Raw genomic sequence first — 9,307 nt, forward strand, 5'->3', positions numbered from 1 at the left:
TGTCTGTTCCTTCTGTTGGACCAACGTCTGTCTGTTTGCCCTGTTATATTGACCGGATACTCTAGTGGCTGCAATGAAAAGAAATGTCTTTCAAAAAAGGCAGTCGGGAGGAGAGGGCAGACATGGGTGTAAAGAACAGGCACAACGGTTACCACAGCCACAAAGTCCAAATTTGGTATATTGTTTTTCGATTTTTAGTTTAATTAGGCCTAAGGTTAGGTTTAAAATCACATTTTAAGAACAGACTATTTTTTAATAGGCGGTTTTATCAAGTAAAATGTTACTGCTCTTTGCGTACATATTTTGCAGATGTTATTGCAGGTGCAGCGAAATGCTTATGTTACTAGCAATACAATACAAAACAATACACACGAATCCAAAATATTAAAAGGAATGAATAAAAATAAAAATATTTGAAGGAGCAATATCCGGAGTATATACAGTATATACAATATATACAGTACCAGTCAAGTTTGGACTCTTTTTTTTATTTCTACATTGTAGAATAATAGTGAAGACTTAAACTATGAAGTAACACATGCAGTCATGTAGTAACCAAAAAACTGTTAAACAAAAATAGATTTTAGATTCTTCAAAGTAGCCACCCTTTGCCTGGACAGCTTTGCACACTCTTGGCATTCTCTCAACCAGCTTCACCTGGAATGCTTTTCCAACAGTCTTGCTGGAGTTCCCACATATACTGAGCACTTGTTGACTGCATTTCCTTCACCCTTCATTTCAGTTGGGTTGAGGTGGGGTGATTGTGGAGGCCAGGTCATCTGATGCAGCACTCCATCGCTCTCCTTGGTCAAATAGTCCTTACACAGCCTGGAGGTGTGTTGGATCATTATCCTGTTAAAAATAAATGATAGTCCCACTAAGTCTAAACCAGATGGGATGGCGTATCGCTGTAGTAGCCATGCTGGTTAATTAAGTGTACCTTGAATTATAAATAATTTGACCATGAAGGCCTGATTCACACATTCTCCTCTGAACAGTTGATGTTGAGATGTCTGTTACTTGAACTCTGTGAAGCATTTCTTTGGACTGCAATCTGAGGTATCCGCCCAAATGAACTTATTCTCTGCAGCAGAGGTAACGCTGGGTCTTCCTGCAGCAGGGGTAACGCTGGGTCTTCCTGCAGCAGAGGTAACGCTGGGTCTTCCTGCAGCAGAGGTAACGCTGGGTCTTCCTGCAGCAGAGGTAACGCTGGGTCTTCCTGCAGCAGAGGTAACGCTGGGTCTTCCTGCAGCAGCGGTAACGCTGGGTCTTCCTGCAGCAGCGGTAACGCTGGGTCTTCCTGCAGCAGCGGTAACGCTGGGTCTTCCTGCAGCAGAGGTAACGCTGGGTCTTCCTGCAGCAGAGGTAACGCTGGGTCTTCCTGCAGCAGAGGTAACGCTGGGTCTTCCTGCAGCAGAGGTAACGCTGGGTCTTCCTGCAGCAGAGGTAACGCTGGGTCTTCCTGCAGCAGAGGTAACGCTGGGTCTTCCTGCAGCAGAGGTAACGCTGGGTCTTCCTGCAGCAGCGGTAACGCTGGGTCTTCCTGCAGCAGCGGTAACGCTGGGTCTTCCTGCAGCAGCGGTAACGCTGGGTCTTCCTGCAGCAGCGGTAACGCTGGGTCTTCCTGCAGCAGCGGTAACGCTGGGTCTTCCTGCAGCAGAGGTAACGCTGGGTCTTCCTGCAGCAGAGGTAACGCTGGGTCTTCCTGCAGCAGAGGTAACGCTGGGTCTTCCTGCAGCAGAGGTAACGCTGGGTCTTCCTGCAGCAGAGGTAACGCTGGGTCTTCCTGCAGCAGGGGTAACGCTGGGTCTTCCTGCAGCAGGGGTAACTCTGGGTCTTCCTGCAGCAGGGGTAACTCTGGGTCTTCCTGCAGCAGGGGTAACTCTGGGTCTTCCTTTCCTGTGACGGTCCTCATGAGAGACAGTTTCATCATAGCGCTAGATTGTTTTTGAAACTGCACTTGAAGAAACTTTCAAAGTTCTTGACAAGCGGTCATCAAGGCAAAGGGTGGCTGTTTGAAGAATCTCAAATATAAAATATATTTTGATTTGTTGAACTTTTTTTTGTTAACTACATGATTCCATATGTGTTAGTTCATATTTTTGATGTCTTCACTATTATTCTACAGAGTAGAACATGTTACAAATATAGAAAACCCCTGGAATGAGGAGGTGTGTCCAAACTGTTGACTGGTACTGTATATGTATGTATATGATGGTGTGTATAGATGTTATGGACAGTATATGTGAGTAGAGAAGGTGTGTACAGCAGTAGTTAAAAACGATGAGCTATGACTAGAATGCAGTATATACATATGAAGTGGGTAAAACATGTAAACATTATTGAAGTGTCCAGTGATTAATGCTTGAAGGGCACTATGGCGTTAACGGCTAAGCTGTAGTCCATGAACAGCATTCTGACAGTTATTCCTCTTGTCCAGATGGGATAGGGCAGTGCCATGGCGATTATGTCATCCGTGGATCTGTTTTTATTATTTAACTAGGCAAGTCAGTTAAGAACAATTTCTTATTTACAATGACGGCCTACCGGGGAACAGTGCCTTGTTCAAGGGCAGAACGACAGATTTTTACCTTGTCAGCTCGGGGATTCCATTTAGCAACCTTTCAGTTACTGGCCCAATGCTCTAATCACTAGGCTACCTGTGGCTCTACGGTGTTTGGTAAGGTGGAGTTGATATGATCCTTAACTAGCCTCTCAAAGCATTTTATGATGACAGAAGTGAGTGCTATGGGGCAATAGTCATTTAGTTCAGTTTCCTTCGCTTTCTTTGGTACCGGAACAATGGTGGACACCTTGAAGCAAGTGGGGACAACAGACTGGAATAGGGAGAGATTGAACATGTCCGTAAGCACTCCAGCCAGCTAGTCTGAACATGCTTTGAGGTTACGGCCATCTGGGCCAGCAGCCTTAAGTGGGTTAAATGCCATGTCTGACACGGAGAAAGAGAGCTCATACTCCTCGGTGGCCCACATCAACGGCACTGTGTTTTCCTTGAAGAGGGAGCAGGTGTTTAGCTTGTCCGGGAGTAAGGTGTCAGTGACCGACATGGCTGGAGACCCTATCACATATGTTTTCAGTTTTGTGCAAATGCTGCCGTCTCCACGGTTATTTGTTTTGGATACGTTCTAATCGTAACAGTGGTAACCTCTATGCACTTCCTGGTGAACCCAGTCAGCAAGTCAGTTTATATGTCATTGAACCCAGTCACCAAGTGTATACGTCAACGTTGTTAGATTGGTCAGACCAATGTCGAACAATCGCAGTCAGGTACAGGTACTTCCTGTTTAAGTTTCTACCTATAGGAAGGGAGGAGCAGAAGGGCGGCGTGATCTGATTTGCCAAAGGCAGGGCGTGGGAGGGACTTGCAACCGTCCTGGGAGGGAGAGATGGAATAAATAAACATACAGTCAATAACACAATAGTAAAAGTCTATATACAGTGTGTGTAAATGAGGTAAGGAAATAAATAGCCCATAGTGGCGAAATAATTACAATTTAGCAATTAAACACTGGAGTGATAGATGAGCAGAAGATGACTGTGCAAGTAGAGATACTGGGGTGCAAAGGAGCAAAAAAATAAATAACAATATGGGGATGAGGTATTTGGGTGGGCAATTTACAGATGGGCTATGTACAGGTGCAATGATCTGTAAGCTGCTCTGACAGCTGATGTCTATAGTTAGTGAGGGAGATATGAGGCAGCAGAGAACTGGAAGGAGAGGCGGCCAAAGGCGGAATTGGCTTTTGGAGTGACCAGTGAGATATACCTGCTGGAGCGCGTGCTACGGGTGGGTGCTGCTATGGTGACCAGTGAGCTGAGATAAGGTGGACTCTTTACCTAGCAAAGACTTATAGATGACCTGAAGCCAGTGGGTTTGGTGACGAATATGAAGCGAAGGCCAGCCAACGAGAGCATACAGGTCGCGGTGGTGGGTAGTATATGGGGCTTTGGTGACAAAACAGATGACACTGTGATCGACTGCATCCAATTTGTTGGAGGCTATTTTATAGATGACATCGCCAAAGTCAAGGATCAGTTGGATTGTCAGTTTTACCAGGGTATGTTTGGCATCATGAGTGAAGGATGCTTTGTTGCGAAATAGGAAGCAGATTCTAGATTTAATTTTGGATTGGAGATGCTTAATGTGAGTCTGGAAGGAGAGTTTACAGTCTAGCCAGACACCTAGGTATTTGTAGTTGTCCACATATTCTAAGTCAGAACCGTCCAGAGTAGTGATGCTGGACGGGAGGGCTTTTAGTTTTACTTGCATTTAAAAGCAGTTGGAGGCCACGGAAGGAGTGTTGTACTGAAGCTCGTCTGGAGGTTGGTTAACAGTGTCCAAAGACGGACCAAAAGTATACAGAATGGTGTCGTTCCAGTGTAATTCCTTGAGCCGTCACAGTCTCAGCTTGAGGGGGAATATGATGTTACTGATGCCTCTGGAAGGAGAGCCCTGATCTCGTCTTAAGTTATTGTCCAGGGACTGAACATTAGGAAGTAATATTTCAGGGAAGTCTTATTTGTGATGGAAATGCGGGTGAGTCATCTAATAACTAAAAGTAAGTTTTTGGCAGTAGGTAATAATACAAGAAACCTTCTGAGAAAATAATGTAAGATATAACACACAAAAACAACTATACTGTAAAGTTGGCTAGGAGCTAGAAGCAGGGTGACCATGTCTGTTGGCGCCATCTTATTTATGACTTTGTGGTTGTGGTAACTAGTGAAGACCAGGCACAACTCTGATATAAATGTTGCTGGAATGCCATGTGCCCTACTTATATCAGTACACTCATAACGACCTAATCATTTCAAAACGCGTTAGAAGAAATAAGCCATTAAATATGTTAACCAAATTCACCACTCATTGACCTCCATACAAAAACTCCTTTCTTGGTGAGCGACAAATACATAAAAACGCCCCCTGCTGGAGAAGTCTGACTTTAGGCCCTGTTATCTCTCTTGCTTCAAGTCTTCCTCCTTTTGTGTCCCAAATGCACCCTATTCCTTACACTTATATAGTGCACGACCAGGGCGCTTGGCTCAAATCAAAAGGAGTGCACTATACAGGGAATAGCGTGCCATTTGGGATCATTCCTTAGCCTGATAGATCTAACGCCTGGATATGTATTCTAAGTATCAGCTCACATACACTATATATACAAAAGTATGTGGACACCCCTTTAAATGAGTGGATTTGGCTATTTCAGCCACACCCGTTGCTGACACGTCGATCACACAGCCATGCATTCTCCATAGACAAACACTGGCAGTAGAATGACCTTCCTGAAGAGCTCAGTGACTTTCAACATGGCACCATCATAGGATACCACCTTTCCAACAAGTCGGTTCGTCAAATTTGTGCCCTGCTAGAGCTGCCTTTGTCAATTGTAAATGCTGAGCCGCAACAACGGCTCAGCTGTGAAGTGGTAAGCCACTTCAGCTCACCGAACGGGACCGCCGAGTGCTGAAGCACATAGAGCGTAAAAATTCTGTCCTCGGTTGCAACACTCACTACAGAGTTCCAAACTGCCTCTGGAAGCAACATCAGCACAATAACTTCGGCTGGAGCTTCATGGAATTGGTTTCCATGGCAGAGCAGCCGCACACAAGCCTAAGATCACCATGTGCAATGTCAAGCGTCGACTGGAGTGGTGTAAAGGTCACGGGACATTGGACTCTGGAGCAGTGGAAACACATTCTTTGGAGTGATAAATCACGCTTCACTATCAGGCAGTCCAATCAACAAAGCTGGGTTTGGCAGATGCCAGAAGAACGCTACCTGCCCGAATGCATAGTGCCAACTGTAAAGTTTGGTGGAGAAGGAATAATGGTCTGGGGCTGTTTTTCATGGTCCGGGCTAGGCCCCTTAGTTCCAGTGAAGGGAAATCTTAACGCTACAGCATACAATGACATTCTAGACGATTCTGTTCTTCCAACTTTGTTGCAACAGTTTTGGGGAAGGCCCTTTACTTTTTCAGCATGATCAAACAACGTTGGGATGGAACGCTGACTGTGAGCCAGGCCTAATCGCCCAACATCAGTGCCCAACCTCACTAATGCTCTTGTAGCTTAATGGAAGCAAGTCCCCTGCAGCAATGTTAAAATATCTAGTGGAAAGCCTTTGCCAGAAGAGTGGAGGCTGTTATAGCAGCAAATACCCATGATTTTGGATTGAGATGTTCGACGAGCAGGTGTCCACATACTTTTGGTCATGTAGTGTAGGTTATAGCAATTTGTCAGTCCATGACACAGTCCATGACACAGTCCATGACACAGTCCATGACACAGTCCATGACACAGTCCATGACACAGTCCATGACACAGTCCATGACGTGACACAAACACTGATTGTTGCCTCGCCTTAGCTATGGAACGTGCCTCGAGTTTCATCAGGCTTCTTGCCACGTTTAAAAGAACTGGGGACTTGAAATTAGGGAAACATTTTTGAACGGTCATTCAATTCGTATTTCCAAGCAGTAAACTTTCAGGAGCTCGGACTTTCCGACCTGAAGATCACGGACGCCCTGATTTGACCTTTTATTCCTGAGTTCCCAATTGTCTGGAAAGCACCATTATACCCATATCTAGCGATGACTTCACTGGTGACGTCATTACCGGTATCTAGTGGTGACGTCATTACCGGCGTCTAGTGGTGACGTCATTACCGGCGTCTAGTGGTGACGTCACTACCGGCGTCTAGTGGTGACGTCACTACCGGCATCCAGTGGTGACGTCACTACCGGCATCCAGTGGTGACGTCACTACCGGCATCCAGTGGTGACGTCACTACCGGCATCCAGTGGTGACTTCACTTCCCACTGTTTGTTTATCAATGGGTGGATTTGATTATGCTAAACCACGTGGCACCAGTCTATGGTCCTCTTTCACCGCGAATGAAGCACCCTTCTCAAGTCCAACAGTAATCTACGAATCCAACAGTAATCTACGAATCCAACAGTAATCTACGAATCCAACAGTAATCTACGAATCCAACAGTAATCTACGAATCCAACAGTAATCTACGAATCCAACAGTAATCTACGAATCCAACAATAATCTACGCAGCTCTGTGATTTTGTCAACAAGGCAGCATGGTGTATCATACATCTCTTTTCCATAAAGTATGTTTTGTTCATTGGGAAGACAGAAAGCGTTTTATTTTCAATCAAAAGCAATCCCTTTTGCCTGTGAAACCACAGAATCCTAGTAATTACAACACGTGCTTAATTACATCACTTTTGTTTCGAGCAGATGTCGCCTGTGGTTTTAAACGATAAGGGTCTTGTCCGTCTGAACGTCTGGGAGACCAGGTAGGGTCTAGTCCATCTGAAGGTCTCGGAGACCAGGTAGGGTCTAGTCCATCTGAAGGTCTCAGAGACCAGGTAGGGTCTAGTCCGTCTGAAGGTCTCGGAGACCAGGTAGGGTCTAGTCCGTCTGAAGGTCTCGGAGACCAGGTAGGGTCTAGTCCATCTGAAGGTCTCGGAGACCAGGTAGGGTCTAGTCCATCTGAAGGTCTCGGAGACCAGGTAGGGTCTAGTCCATCTGAAGGCTCCCTATGTAGTGCACTACTTTAGCTCTATGGGGCAACCTATGTGTCTGGAATTTGGGTATAGAAAGGGATTTGAGGTCCATTGGACCCTCTCTACTAATGATCCTGGTCATCAAGTCTCCTCCATCACTGCAGATTGCTAACGACTCTGGATGAAACCGTTAATCTGTGACTCTGTCTGTCCAGAGCTCTTTATTGTAATTTACAGCTGTGAGTTTGTCTGTCATGTGACGCGGCTGCAGAGCACCTGATTATTATGATGATGATGTAAAGAAACAAAGGCCTGTCCAAATTAATAAAATGTTTGTTTAACCTTTCTATCAGAGCGACACACCTATTTATTCATATGGACGTTTGAATGTTCCAGGGGTGCGTTCAGTTCTTTTTTTATGCTGCGTGACGATTTGTACTGAACGACACGTTTATCCAAAATGGTGCGTACTGTTCTTCAACAGCCTTTGAGGTACTTTGCTCCCCTTTGCTGGGTGTGGACTGATCCATATGGGTGTGACCATTTGAAATCACAAAACTCGTGCAACAAACACCATACAATCTACCTCTGGGTAGATATTATATAATTATACCATAATCAACATTTTTCATCTAGTCGTTCAGTATAGTACAGTTTCTGTTGAATTCAATGTTGCACACCTTTGGTCGTACTGATTTCAACCCCGATGTGGATGTAACCATGGTGACGTTTTTGTTAATGTTCCCATGGTGATGTAACTGTATGTGTAACTATGGTGATGTAGTTGAAACTGGTGATAAGGCGCTGGATGTAGTACACTCCTGCCTCCACCAGGCAGCAGCAGATCACCTCTAAATTGTAAAGGTAATTTATAACGGTTGTGCATTTCACACTAAATATCATACAAAAGACTTTTCCTGTTAAAGTGTGACTGCCCAGAGTGGGTGAAAACATACTTTGGTGATCATTTCACTTCTTTATGTTATAGAATACATTTTACCAAGACAAATATGATTATTCATGTTCTGAGTCGTTCAGTTGGGTCTTTAACATATCATTAAAATTATATCAAAACGTTGGAATTCGTAATAAAGTACCAGTCAAACGGTTGGACACACACATTCCAGGGTTTTTCCTTGTTATTAATATTTTCTACATTGTAGAATAATAGTGACCATATCAAAACTATGAAATAACACATATGGAATCATGTAGTAACCAAAAAAGTGTTAAACAAATCCAAATATTTTATATTTGAGATTCTTCAAAGTTGCCACCCTTTGCCTTTGACAGCTTTGCACACTCTTGGCATTCTCTCAACCAGCTTCATTCGGTAGTCACCTGGAATGCATTTGAAATAGCAGGCGTGCCTTGTTAGAAGTTAATGTGTGGAATTTCCTTTTTGAGCCGAGCAGTTGTGTTGTGACAAGGTAGGGATGGTTTACAGAAGATAGCCCTATTTGGTAAAAGACCAGGTCCATATTATGGCAAGAACAGCTCAAATAAGCAAAGAGAAACAACAGTCCATCACTTTACGACATGAAGGTCAGTCAATCCAGAACATTTCAAGAACTTTGAAAGTTTCTTCAGGTGCAGTCGCAGAAATCATCAAGCGCTATGATGGAACTGGCTCTCATGAGGACCGCAACAGGAAAGGAAGTCCCAGAGTTACCTCTGCTGCAGAGAATAAGTTCATTAGAGTTTGCAGCCCAAATAAATGCTTCAGAGTTCAAGTAACGCACACATTCCAACATCAACTGTTC

General features: G+C 44.4%; 1 long non-coding RNA gene across 1 annotated transcript; it reads left to right on the plus strand.

The window, feature by feature from the left end:
* The first annotated feature begins 2,029 nt into the window (after window positions 1–2,029).
* LOC109881385 (uncharacterized) lies at window positions 2,030–7,891 on the plus strand. Its single transcript, XR_004211828.1, has 2 exons — window positions 2,030–7,334; window positions 7,479–7,891. It is a non-coding gene; the product is annotated as an uncharacterized LOC109881385 (long non-coding RNA).
* Window positions 7,892–9,307: the final 1,416 nt, after the last annotated feature.

This window comes from Oncorhynchus kisutch, linkage group LG12 (assembly GCF_002021735.2).
Source record: "Oncorhynchus kisutch isolate 150728-3 linkage group LG12, Okis_V2, whole genome shotgun sequence".
Classification (NCBI taxonomy): domain Eukaryota; kingdom Metazoa; phylum Chordata; class Actinopteri; order Salmoniformes; family Salmonidae; genus Oncorhynchus; species Oncorhynchus kisutch.